At 34.9% G+C, this 12,946-nt stretch overlaps 1 protein-coding gene across 2 annotated transcripts in view; it reads left to right on the top strand.

Annotated features, from left to right (window-relative positions):
- Window positions 1–12,946, top strand: part of Tanc2 (tetratricopeptide repeat, ankyrin repeat and coiled-coil containing 2) — a 304,791-nt gene that overhangs the window by 100,180 nt on the left and 191,665 nt on the right. The gene's annotated exons all lie outside the window — the stretch shown is intronic.

Below are 12,946 nucleotides of genomic sequence, written 5' to 3' on the forward strand. Positions count from 1 at the left end.
TATTGAGCATTATTAATAATAGTTGCCTTAAAGTCTTTGTTTTTAATTCCATCGTCTGTACCATCTTAGAGTTTGCATCTAAGACTTTTCCCTTTCAAGTTGAGATTTTCCTGTATCTTCATATGCCAGTTTATACAAGATTTTATCCTATACATTTTTATATCACTTGGGTTTTATTTAAATACTAAGGAGAATGTTGGTTTTTTGTTTGTTTGTTTGTTTTTATATTGATGTCCAACAACAAGATCATGTTCACCTTACAGATTCAGAATTTTCATTTTCGGATCTTTGTTTAATTTAACCATTTATGAGGTTATGTAGGTAAATTCCACAAGTGACCTACTGTGTCTGGAAACCAGAGTAGTGAACCAAAACCAGGGGCCAAAATAAGCCTGTTCCTCTATTATGTTGAGTATCTTAGATATTTTTGTACAAGTAACAGAAAATTTATTAATACAATCCCTTTTCCTATTCCTGAGGCCAAAGAAGGTTTTGTTTTTTGTAAAAGCTTTTTTAGGATCCTCATTTCTTTTTGTAAGAAGTTTGACAGATTTGTCCATTAAAAATTAGTACATTTGGTCTAAGACAGTGGTTCTCAACCTGTGGGTCACAACTCTTTTGGAGGTCAAATGACCTCACAGAGATTGCCTAAAACCCATTGGAAAACACAGATATTTATGATACAGTTCATAATAGTAGCAAAATCACAGTTATGAAGTAGTAAAGAAATAATTTTATGATTGGGGGGTCACCATAACATGAGGAACTGTATTAAAGGGTTGCATACACCTTTAGTGTTTACAGTGTTCAGGTGTATCAAGGAAAGAAAACAGTTATTTGTTCTCTGGTTCATATTTAGTCTTTTGATGATCTTACACACTTTCATTGGACACTTCCTTCTATACTCAGTTTTGTTTGTGTTTTTTGGTCTGCTTGGTTGCTTGCTTTTCCATTTTCTTTTTCTTCTCATCAGGTAGAACACGATACCCGGATAGGGCTGTAGTAGAGTGTTTTCCTTCTCCTGTGTGGAAGTCAAGAGTTGAGTTTGCCTTCCACCAGATTGATTAAGCTCTAGTTTTGGCATATTTTGTTAGAAAGAATGTGTTTTGGTAGATTTCAAAATGGGTATTTTTTTTCCTCTGCTGGAAGGGCAAAGGTGTTTTTAACTTCAATATTCATTGTGAAAACCTCATAAAGCTCCTATAAGTAAAACACAACAGAATGGGTAGGTTTCCAAAACTGAATCCCTCAGGCTTGACTCCATGGAGACTTCAACAGTTCTAAAATTATAATTTTTTGTACTTTGTATTTAGGTACCTTGCTGAGGTTTGTGCCCTGTTAAGTCAATACTGTGTTTTCTTGTCTGCATCTTCAACTTTAGGCAAAGAAGTTTACATCGTAACTTTATTTCTCAGACAAACATAAAAATATTGCTGATTTTTATAATGCTGGAAAGTGCAAATAATACTGCATCTAGTGTGATATGTGTGTGTCTACATCACAACATGGTAAGGGTACCAGGTGGTAGCAATATGCAAGAGAGAAGGGGATAGGAAATGGTAGAAGCAAAAAAATTGAAGAGTGGGACTAGTCTTGTCCTTTTATAGCAATCTATTCTCATGACTATTTTTTTTAGCCAGTTCTTGCCAGATTGTCATTAATCTTCTCACAAATGTCGTTATACCCCCAATCATCTTCTACTAAGTTTTGCTTCTTATGGGTCCTACCATCTATTACAACCATGGTGATAATACATGGGAGACCAACCTTCTAGCATAAGAACTTTTAGGAAAGAAATCATATCCAAACCATTGAAATGTGGGTCTTTTTGTGGAGTTAATAGTTCCATTAATTTAGTGCCCATTTTTTCCCAGTACTGCATATTCTTTGGATTACTATAAATTTATACTAAATCTTAAAATTATATACAAGGCTACCAGCTTTTTTTTCTTTATTAAAAATTGTTTGGATGCTCTCATTTCTTTTTTTTTTTTTTTGTGTGTGTGTGTCTATATTTTAAAGTAGCTTGTTAATTTCTTTTAAAAAAAAATCCTGTTAAATTCTCATTGGTACTTCTTTATAACTATAAATCACTTTTGAGAAAATTGACATAATGGCTTGGAATCTTTAGACCCATGAATATGATATCACTCCATTTAGATTTTTTTGTAGTTAGAATATGTAGTTTGAATACTTGGTCCCTAGCTAGTGATCCTGCTTTAGAGATTTTAGAAATTTTAAGGAGTGGGGACTAGTTCAAGGAGATAGGTCACTGAGCAGGAACCTTTTGAAGGTTCTTCCTAGTCTCCAGTTACTTCTTCAATTTCTGCTTCTTGTCTGCCATGAGGTAGTATCAGTGTCCTCTATCACATATTCCTACCAGCCGTAATGTTCTGCCCCAAGTGTATGAGGCCTAACCGCTAGGCATTGAACCCTCTGAAACCATGAGCACCCCCAAATCTTTCCTCCTTTAAGTTATCTCTTACAAAAAAAAAAAATAACCAATACAGAAAATTGGTTCCAAAGAAGTGAAGGGTGGTTGTTATGACTGAACCTAATGTGTGGTTCTTAAGCCTTGGAACCACTTTGCAGGAGAAATTTGCAAAGTTTGAAAGGCTAGAAAATTGTAACCAGAGTTTAACTGGTGATTCTAGTAGGGTCTCAGGAGACCAGAACACCAACAGTGTTAGACACTGAAGGGCAGATTCATGAAGTTTCAGGTGAGAAGGAAGACTCTACTGAGAATCAGCCTAGAGAGAATTTGATATTCTAGTAAAGAATTGGTCTATATTCTGTGTGTACTGAAATTTAAGATTAAATTAAAAGCAATGGATTAATTTGGTAGAGAAAACTTCGAGATAGTGTAGCATTCAGAATGTGTAGTTATTACTGACTGCTTTTAGCCAGGTGTGAAAAAAGAATTAAGAGCAACAAGCAGACTGCAACAATTTGAAAAATGTGCATTTTGCCCAGAAAAGGAGAGTGTTTCAAGTGTTGTAAGGAAGGTGGTCTGTTAAGGAGATTAGTGTCATTAACAAAGAAAGTGCTTTGCATTGGGATCATAGGAAAGCTATGTTGATGATTTCACAGGGATTAGCCAGACTCCACTCAATGTAAATATTTGTTAGGGTTGTTTTCTTGATGACAGCCATTCTGACTGGGGTGATATGGAATCTACATGTAGTTTGATCTACATGTCCCTGATGGTTAAAGATAGTGAGCGTTTTTTAAAAACATTTTCTATTTTTATTTCATTTAAAAGTGACTTCAAATAAAAGGGATTATTTGCTCTCTTTTAGTGTTTAATTAAGTTTTTATTAAATTCTGTATATTTATTCTGTATATCCAATTCTGTAGGATAGCTCTTGATTTTTAATTGTTTACTTCGTTGTACAGAAACTTTTAAATGTTACAGTCTCATTTGTTAGTTCCTGCTGTTATTTCCTGAGCTATTGGAGTACAAGAAAGGAGTTTAGTGTCAGTCTTTTGCATGTATATAGCTTTCCTAGCATCATTTGTTAAAGAGGCTTCTTTTGTCAGTGTGAGTTTTTGACATCCTGATAAAGAATTAGATGGTTATAACTGTGTTAGTTTATTTCTGGGTCTTCTCTTTGGTCTGAGTCTGTGTTTGTGCCAGTGTCATACAGTTTTCCTTATTATTCTTTTTGTGCAGAATTATTTTAACTGTTTGAAGTCTTTGTAGATCTGTATGATTTTTTTCTTTTGGAAGTTTTTTCCTTCATTTATATGAAGAATATCATTGACATTTTGATAACAATTGCACTGAATCTGTACATTGCTTTTGGTAATAAAAGCCTTTTAAACAATATTCTTCTCATCCTCCTTCATGGGATACATTCCCATCTTCTAGTATCTTCAATTTCTTTCTTAAGTGATTTGTAGTTTTCATTATAGAGGGGTCTTTAATGTCTTCAAGTTTATGGCTAGTTTGTTTTTTGTTTTATGGTTATTTTGAGTGGATTGTTACCTGACTTGAATTTCAGTGAGTTACATATTAGTATATACAGAAACTACTTATTTTCATATGCTGTTTCTGTCCTGCTACTTGGCTAAAAGTGTTTATATGTTTATTAGATCAAAGAATTTTCTAGATGAATTTTTTGTGTCTTTAAGTAAAGGATGGTATTGTCTATAAATAAGCATAATTTCACCTCTTATTTCTGTCACCTCTGTATCTTTCTCTTGCCTTTTGTTCTGTCCAATAATTAAAGTACTTTATGAGTAAGAGTGGAGAAAGTAGACACCTTTATTGTGTTCTTAAATTTAAATAAAATACTTTCCATTCTTCTCCAGTCCATTTCATGTTTGCTATAAGCATCTGTCTGAAATAGCCTTTATTTAACTTGTAGTTCCTTCTGTACTTTTGTCATAAAGGAATGTTAAACCCAAAGGGATGGTTTTATTTATTTATTTTCTTTTTTCTGCAGCTGTTTAAATTGTGTTGTGACTTTGTCCTTGATTTTAATTATGTACTGTGTTACATTGACTGACTTGCACATGTTGACTTATCCTTGTATTACTTGAATACAACCAATTTGATCATGGTGACTCATCTGTCTGGTGTGTTGTTGATTTCAGGGAACCAGTATTTTATTGAAGATTTTTATATCTGTGTTCATCTAAATTTTCTTTTTGGTTTTACCTTTGATGGGTAGATGCAGAGGGGGAGATAGGATCTCATTCTTTAGCTTACATAGATCTGAAACTTACTTTTAGTCCAGGATGGCCTTAAACTCATGGCATTGCTCCTGTTTTACTCTCCCAAGTGCTGAGATTACAGCTGTGAGCCACAACATTCTGCCTGCTCTCAATGTGCTTTTGACATTAGGGTAATGTTGGCTTTGTAAAGTGATCTTGGAAGTATTCCCTCCCTTTCTATTTAATGGTCTACTAGAATTCATCAGTGTCTGTTCTAGACTCTGTCCCTTTCTCTTTTGGGTGATATCAAATTACTGTTTCTATCTCATTGAGGTTTGATCTGTTTGAGTTGTTTGGTAGGTCATTTGTATCAAATGTTCCATTTTTAAAGGTGTTTTTATAAGTTATTGGACTATATAAAATTTTAAATGTTCCATAGTGATCCTTTGGTTCTTGGTGGTACCTGTTGTTATCCACTCTTGTTTCTTTTGGTTAGTTGGCATTCATTTTGTCAGTCTTTTGTATCCTTTTAAAGAGTCAGCTCTTATTTTCGTTGATCCTTTATACTGTTCTTTCTAGGACACATTTGTTTCATTAATTTCAGCTCTGATAATTCATTCTATCTTTTCACCTACTACAGTAATTTCGGATTTGATTTGCTAAAACCTTATTTACATCATTAGACTATTTCTTTGATATCACTGATTTTTTTTAATGTAGATACTCATAAATCCTTTTAGAACTGTCTTCACAATATCCCACAGACATATATAAGTGGTATTTCATTTTCACTTGATTGTAGGAATTTCAAAATTTGCCCCATTACTCAAGGTCTCAATTTTATTTCAAAAGCACACGATTCAGTCTCCATGTTTGTATAGAATCTGTAGACTTCCCTTGATTCTAATTTTTAGTTTCATTCCATTGTCATATGATACAATACAAAATTTCTTTAAATTTTTTGTATTTATTAAGACTTATTTTATGACCAAGCCTATAATGTGTTTTAATAACAACATATTTTAGTTTCCTATAATTAGGGTAGAGGTGACTCTTACAGATACAGTAGGCTATCAAATAAAAAGCCCAGGGCCAATTTTGAGCCTTTGGTCATTGGGATCCCATAGACACTCCCTAATAATGCAGAATATTGCATTACCTTTTCAGAACATAGGGAAGGGAGCATAGTGAGGAAATATTGGATCAAAGGAAGACTGAAAACCAGCTGGACAAACTCCAAACTCTGCATCTCATGTCTGATGTTAATGTGCTCCTCAGATCTCCAACTCCTTTCAACTTTGTTGACTGCAACACACTTCTTTTTCTTGGGCCGGTTCCACTCCCTGTTTGAAGCTCTCCTTAGCAGGTATTCCATGGCTCTGGAATCTCCAGCATCTTGGAGTCTCCAAGGAAATCCAAGCTTCAACTTCACAGCTTCACACAATGACCTCTCTACTAGGCTTCCATTCAGGGACACCCCACCCCCACCCCCAACACACACACATGCTTGGGCTTATGTCTTTTTTTTAGTCATGGAGGCAAATTCTGTAACCCCTTTCTTCTCTTCTTAACTCTAAAGCCATTGAATGTAATAATTTTACAACCTTGTCTTCAATCTCCAATATTCTATTGGCGATACTCTTCATTGATTTTTAAAATTTTGATTCATTAAGTTTTTTATTTCCAGCCAGTCATGGTGGCACATGCTTTTAATCCAAGCACTTAGGAGGCAGAGGCAGGCAGATCTCTGTGAGTTTGAGGCCACCCTGGTCTACAAAATATGTTTTAGAACAACCAGAGCTACATAGTGAGACCCTGTCTCAAAATCACCTTCCCTCAAAAAAGCCTTTCATTACCAAGATTTTCTCTCTCTGCTGTCTCTATCTCATTGGTGAATCCAAATCTTGAATTGACTTCTTGGTTCTATTTATCTTCTCTTTGAGGTCATTGATCATTTTAAAAATTAGACTTTTAAATTCTTTGTTGTTTCAGCTATTTCCATGTGTTTAGATTTGGTTACCAAGGAGCTGTGAACTTCTGAAGAAGTGATATTCTGTTGCTTCATAATATTTCTTGTATTTCTACTTAGTGATATCTGTATCTTTTGGAATGAATGTGTCCTCTAATTTTCATAAGGGTCTTCTTGGTAAGTAGCCTGTTCTTTCCACTCAAAAGAGAAATCAGATTGCAGTTATAACAACTCAAAAACAAACCAGATATTTAAATATAGTAAAAAGCAATTGGAAACAACTATACCCCCAAGGGTAGAAAAAAAAGGGCCAAGGTATTACATTGATGTTCATATTATTAGTACTAATCTTAGGTATTTTATTACTTTTGTAGAGCTGTGACCTGCTTTCAGACAGAAACATTTTAAGTCATGAAACATTTATTTTGGCTCATGTTTTAGAGAAATGAGTCAATGGACACTTGGCTCCATTTTTCTGGTTGTATTGTAGAGCAGAACACTTTGGCAGTGGTAGGCTGTGGCAAAGGAGAGTTAATCAACTCAAGATAGACAGAAAGGGCCAGGGACCTCAGTTACCTACCTACTTCATATAGGCCCTAGCTCTTGAAAAATTTCCAGAATATTCCCCAAATAGAGAGCTATCAGGACTTTTAACACATGAGCTTGTGGTAATCATTTCATATTTAAGCTACAATACATGCTTATATGAAAACTTAAGGATATAAAAGTTACCAAAGGTAAAAGTATTAGCAAATAATAATAATAATAATAATAATAATACAAACTAAGGGATAGGGAAAGGAAAGAAGAGAGAAAAGGCAAGATAGGAAGGAAGAATATGGATAGAAGAATGAGAGGTAATAATGATGAGAAACAAAATAGTAGCACAAGTAGCGAGCAAAACAAAAAATCTGAATAGAACTCAAGCAGATCAAATAGACGAATATTAAGTGGATAGTGGAGACACTTTTCTGCCCCCTCCCAAGAAGGTAAACTACAGGATAGTGACTTGCTTTCTTTTTTCTGAACAGGTTAGACCAGAAATGACAATTTGCAGACTGAGCCTCACCTTGCATTTTCAGTTGGAACTTGCTGGTTGCTAAGACCTCTGATAGGTTGAATGCTTGTAAGTTCTGCATATGCAAGCCCAGCAACACAGCTGGTGTAGGAACCACTTTCAAGTTGCTCTCACTGTGAGCCTGTGGTCCACCTGTGATGCACCCTTGTACCAGAGACCTTATTCCAGTATGATACCTGGGTGTGGGAAATGCCTGAATAGTAGTCTATTCTTCCTGTTACCACCTATCCTCCACCCTTAGGACAAAAGTGGGGCACCAAGTGATCCCATGTGCTCTGACTTTGCCTGTCTGTTCCAACCTCCATGTGGATTCACATCCTTATTTGGTCTCACTCTTTTCAGAGCTCAATCTACAGTTCCCTAATAGAAAAGCCCTCTGTTTCTCTATATAGCACACCATGTTTTCACTTGTCCCTTCAGTAGCTAGGCCCACCATTAATGACACATTGATGGGGTGCAGAACCTGATATCTGGTGACTAGCCTAGTACTGTTGAGCTCAGTGTATACCAGCTGATCCACAGTCAAACTGCAGATTCATGAGAATAAAGTAGGTTTGTTTTCTGTTGCAATTTTGAGATTGCTGGTTATTTAAGAGAAGCTATTATACAGCCAAATTCTGTTAATACTCACCAACATTTTACTTGAAGCGTATATTTTTAGATTTTGTTTGTAGCATCAGTGAGTTCAAAGCATAATTTTATAGGACAAAGAAGATAAAAAGAAAACGTTTCTAAGCAGAGAAATGAACTAGGACAGCCAAACTAGAGTAATTGCACTATGATTCCTTAAGGAGGATTATCAGATCCTAAAATTATCAGCTCATTTTTAACAGCGGAACAGTGTAAGTGAAAATGGTACTTCACTAAACGAAATGCAGCATTTTGAATGTATTCCTTTATTAAAAAATTTAGTGCTGATTTTGATCACCAAAGGACCCTTTAATTTGTAAATTACTCTCTAATGGAATGCCTTTTTGCTTACAAATCTGTAAAATAATATAATTTTGTTTAATCAGTTTCAGATATGTTCATGAAGCCCAATAATTAGAAACCTAATGTTAGAAAAACAGACTTGAAAAATAGGTCTAGGAGATACACTATCCATCTGGTCAGGCAGGGGGAGGGAAAATAGAACATACTACACACAGTGATCAGAGACTAAGAAGGAATAAAGTTTCAATATCCTAGTCAAATTCCTAAAATCTAAGGGTAAGGAATAAATTCTAGATTTCTGCCTCCTGAAGATTGGTGGCACATTAGTAGTGGTCAGGACTAAGGTAGTAGTAAGAGAGTGGATAGAACATGGCATTTTGAAATATATTTTGGATTGGTAATCTGCAGAACTGTTAGTCATGTGTTGCAAAGAGTCGGTAAGGGAAAAAATCAGCAATGATTTCTAGGCTTCTGGACTGAAAAAATATTTGGTTAGGGGTAAATACCTGTGTCATTCTTCATGCACCACAATTCACATACCATAAAACTCAACCATTTCCAAGTGTATGTACCGTCAGTGGCTCTTAGCATATTCACCATGCTATACAAACATCACTGCTCTTTCATCCATCACCCCAAAAGAAAACACCAGGCCTGTTGAGCAGCTGTCCCCTCCCCTTTTTTCTGGGATACTCTGAAAACTAGTCTGCTTTTTTGTCTTCCTTGATTCATCTCTCCAGAGCATGTCACATAAGCAAAACCATATAGTATGTGGCTTTTTGTGACTTCTTTGAGCATTATGCTTTCCAGATTTTTTCAACTGTATAGCATTTGTTAGGCCATCGTCCCTTTGATAGCTAAATAATATTTATGCAAAATATTATATCACATTTTGCTTATCCATTTATTAGTTTATGACACATTTGGGTTGTTTCTACTTTTTGGCTATTATGAATAATGCTTCTGCAAACATTCATATCTAAGTTTTGGTTGTAAATCTGTTTTCAGTGCTTTTGGCAATATACATGAAAGAATTGAGTTATATGTGATTCTGTGTTTAACTTTTTGATGAGCCACCTGTTTTACACAGAAGCTACATCATTTTTCACTCCTGCCATTAGTATGGTGGTTCAATTTCTCTATATGTCTACCAATTACTTTTGATTATTTGGATTGGTAATCTGCAGAACTGTTAGTCATGCATTGCAAAAGGTTGGTAAGGGAAGAAACTAGCCATGATTTCAATACTTGTGGACTGAAAAATATGTGGTTAGAGCTAAATGCCTGCTCATTCTTGATTGCACTACAATTCACATACTATAACACAAACATACATAAATTTCACATACTGTAATGCAAACAAGATACATACTGTGCAACACACACACCCATGTCAAGATCAACTGGCAGAAGTGAGTTTTCTCTTTCCGCCATATGGGTTCTGAGAACTGAGCTCAGGTCATCAGGGTTGGCAGCAAGGATTCTCACCTACTGAGCCATCTCACCGGCCCATTTTTAAAGTATTTATACTTTTTTGTTCTTAAAAGTGGCATCTATGTTAATGACTATAAAGAAGGGTCTCATTTGACTTTGATTTACTTTTATAGAAAGATTGTTCAGTATCTTTTGACATGCAGAGGGGCCATTTATAAATTCTTTGTAAAAGTCCTTTGCCCAATTTTTAATTGGTGTGTGTGTGTGTTGTTGTTGAGTTATAAGAATTCTTTGTATATTCTAGATCTTAGACTCATATCAGAAATATTTGCAAATATTTTCCCATTCTGAGAATTGTATGTTCACCCATTTAATAACATCCTTTGAAACCCAAAATGGTTTTTTGTTTCATATTTAAATAAAATCCAGTTTATTCATTTTTCTCTTGCTTGTGCTTTTGGTATCATTTATCCATTTCCATTCTTTGTAAAATTAAGTCTTTAAAAAATATTTTGTATGCATGGGCACATACATGCCCACAGTATGCATTTGGTGGTCAGAGGATAGCTTGCAGGAGTTGGTTCTGTTCTTCCAATGTGCTTCCTGGGGATTGAACACAGGTGGTAAGGCTTAGTGGCAAGTGCTTGTACTTGCCAAACCATCTCATCAGCCTTCTTTTTTGTTCTTTTGACGTTCTAGTTATCATTCTAATTTTTTCCAACACATCTTTCAGATTTCTAGTTCTCTCTTCTATGTAAATCTGCTTTCAAATTCATCTAAATTTAAATTTCATTTTTAACACTCTAAAATTCAAAACATTTAGTTTCTTAACATATTAAACATACTCCTTTAAATGCTATAATTTGTTTGTCAACACGTATTTTTTGTCAGATTTCTGGCTTATTTGGCTTTCCCCCTTGTTCTCTCTTTTTCTCTCTATCTCTCTTTTACATTTACTTATTTGTTCAGTACTAAAGATTGAACCTAGGGCCTTGAGCATGTGAAGCAAGCACTCTGCCCATGAGTTATATCCCCGGCTTACATGATTTTTCTGATACATCTTGTTCAATGTGTATGTGTTACTGTTAATTAATGGTCAGATGCTATATATGCAAACTTTCATAAATAATTTGAGACCTATCATGGCATCTTCTCTAAGATGTGTTTGTTTTTTCAGTCCTAGCAATCTACTATTGTCTTTATTTAATTTTATGAGAGATATCCATGTAAGACTCAGTCTCTCTATGTGTTTTCTTTCTCCTTTTCTCTCTTTTCCTTTCTCCCTTACCTCTTTCTTTCCTTCCGTCCACCCATCCTTCCTTCCTCCCTCTCAGTAAATATACAAATGAATTTGTGTGTGTGTGTAATGAGACTTTTCTCTGTGCCGCCAGCCCGCTCCCAAGTAATTACATGGAGACTTATTAATTAATGAAAGCTCAGCCTATAACTTAGGTGAAAGGCCTTAGGTTATTAAAACATTTTAAATGCCATATTCTGTAGGTCTGTAAAGTGTTTGAAGACCACCTGTTTATCTAAAATATATATCTGTTTAACCTTGAAAATATATATAATATGATTACAAGTTTGATTATTATTGATGACTAACTACTAACCTGTATTTCTTTTACATTACATTTTTAAAAGTGCTGCATAGGTACAATACCTTAAACAAAAGTAGAAACATATATACAATATAACAAAAATAACCTTAAATTTGTATCAGTATGCAAAAATATCTTAAACAAGAAAAGAAGCAGTATTTTCTAACAAAAATAACCTTAAATTTGTATCAATAGACAAAAATCCATACCAGTGAAAATATTTGAGATTAATAGTTGCTTTTTAGTTTAAAATAGATTCAATAATCTACCCTTTTATTCTATCATTCCTATACCCATCCCTTTTCTTTTCAGAAACAGATCCTTGAATCTAACTTTCCCTTGCTCAGTTTCTTCCCTTATCATGACCAGTAACAACTTGTAACCAACCCTACTAAACGATGACAAACATTCATCAAATGACCAAAAACCACCCACCTCACCTCTCGGGAATGTGAGCCTTGTGTTCTTAAAATACTTCTTATTGTCTGGGGGCAATGGCGTCTTTAAGGGACCCTAAGAAAATTGTGATAATGGTCAAGTCCTAGAAGAGCTAGCTGTATTATTTGTTGTCCAATCTCTGTGTAATTGAAAAGTGCAGTGCTTATCTGAAGTCCTGGCTAGAGTAGTGTGTGAGGCTGGACTATTTCAGCTAGCAGCTTTGAAGTTGTTTTGGATGCAAAATTTTGAGGAAACTGCAACAGAGACATTCAGAGAGGCTGGATCACCTGGAATACTTGTCGTTATTGGCATCTGGTCCTTTTTTCAGAAAACACATAAACTTTTAAAGGTAACATATGTATCTGCATTAACACAAGTATGGAATGTGCGATGTACACAAGTCAGCTAAAGATGATTTTTTGTTCTATGTTTAAGCAGGTAAAAGACACCTGTCAACTTTATAAGTCTGTTTGGACTGCATAACCAAACAGTAAAATAAATCTCCATCCATGTCATATGAAAGAATATGCACATCCTGCTTCCTCTGCTTCTTCCTGGTGACTCTGCCTTTCTTCCCAGAGTCCCAGGAAGGCCCACCGAACCTCTTCCTGCCTAGCTATTGGCCATTCATCTCTTTATGAAACCAGTCGGAAGGCCCCTTTGCAAAGACATGTCTTCACAGTGTAAACAAATATTCAAATATTCTGCAACATAAGTGTGTGATATATATATATATATATGTGTGTGTGTGTGTGTGTGTGTATATATATATATATATATATATATATATATATGGGGGGACTATTCTGAATCATCCTAGAAGATACATTTTAG

Source organism: Peromyscus eremicus, chromosome 8a, assembly GCF_949786415.1.
Source record: "Peromyscus eremicus chromosome 8a, PerEre_H2_v1, whole genome shotgun sequence".
NCBI lineage: Eukaryota > Metazoa > Chordata > Mammalia > Rodentia > Cricetidae > Peromyscus > Peromyscus eremicus.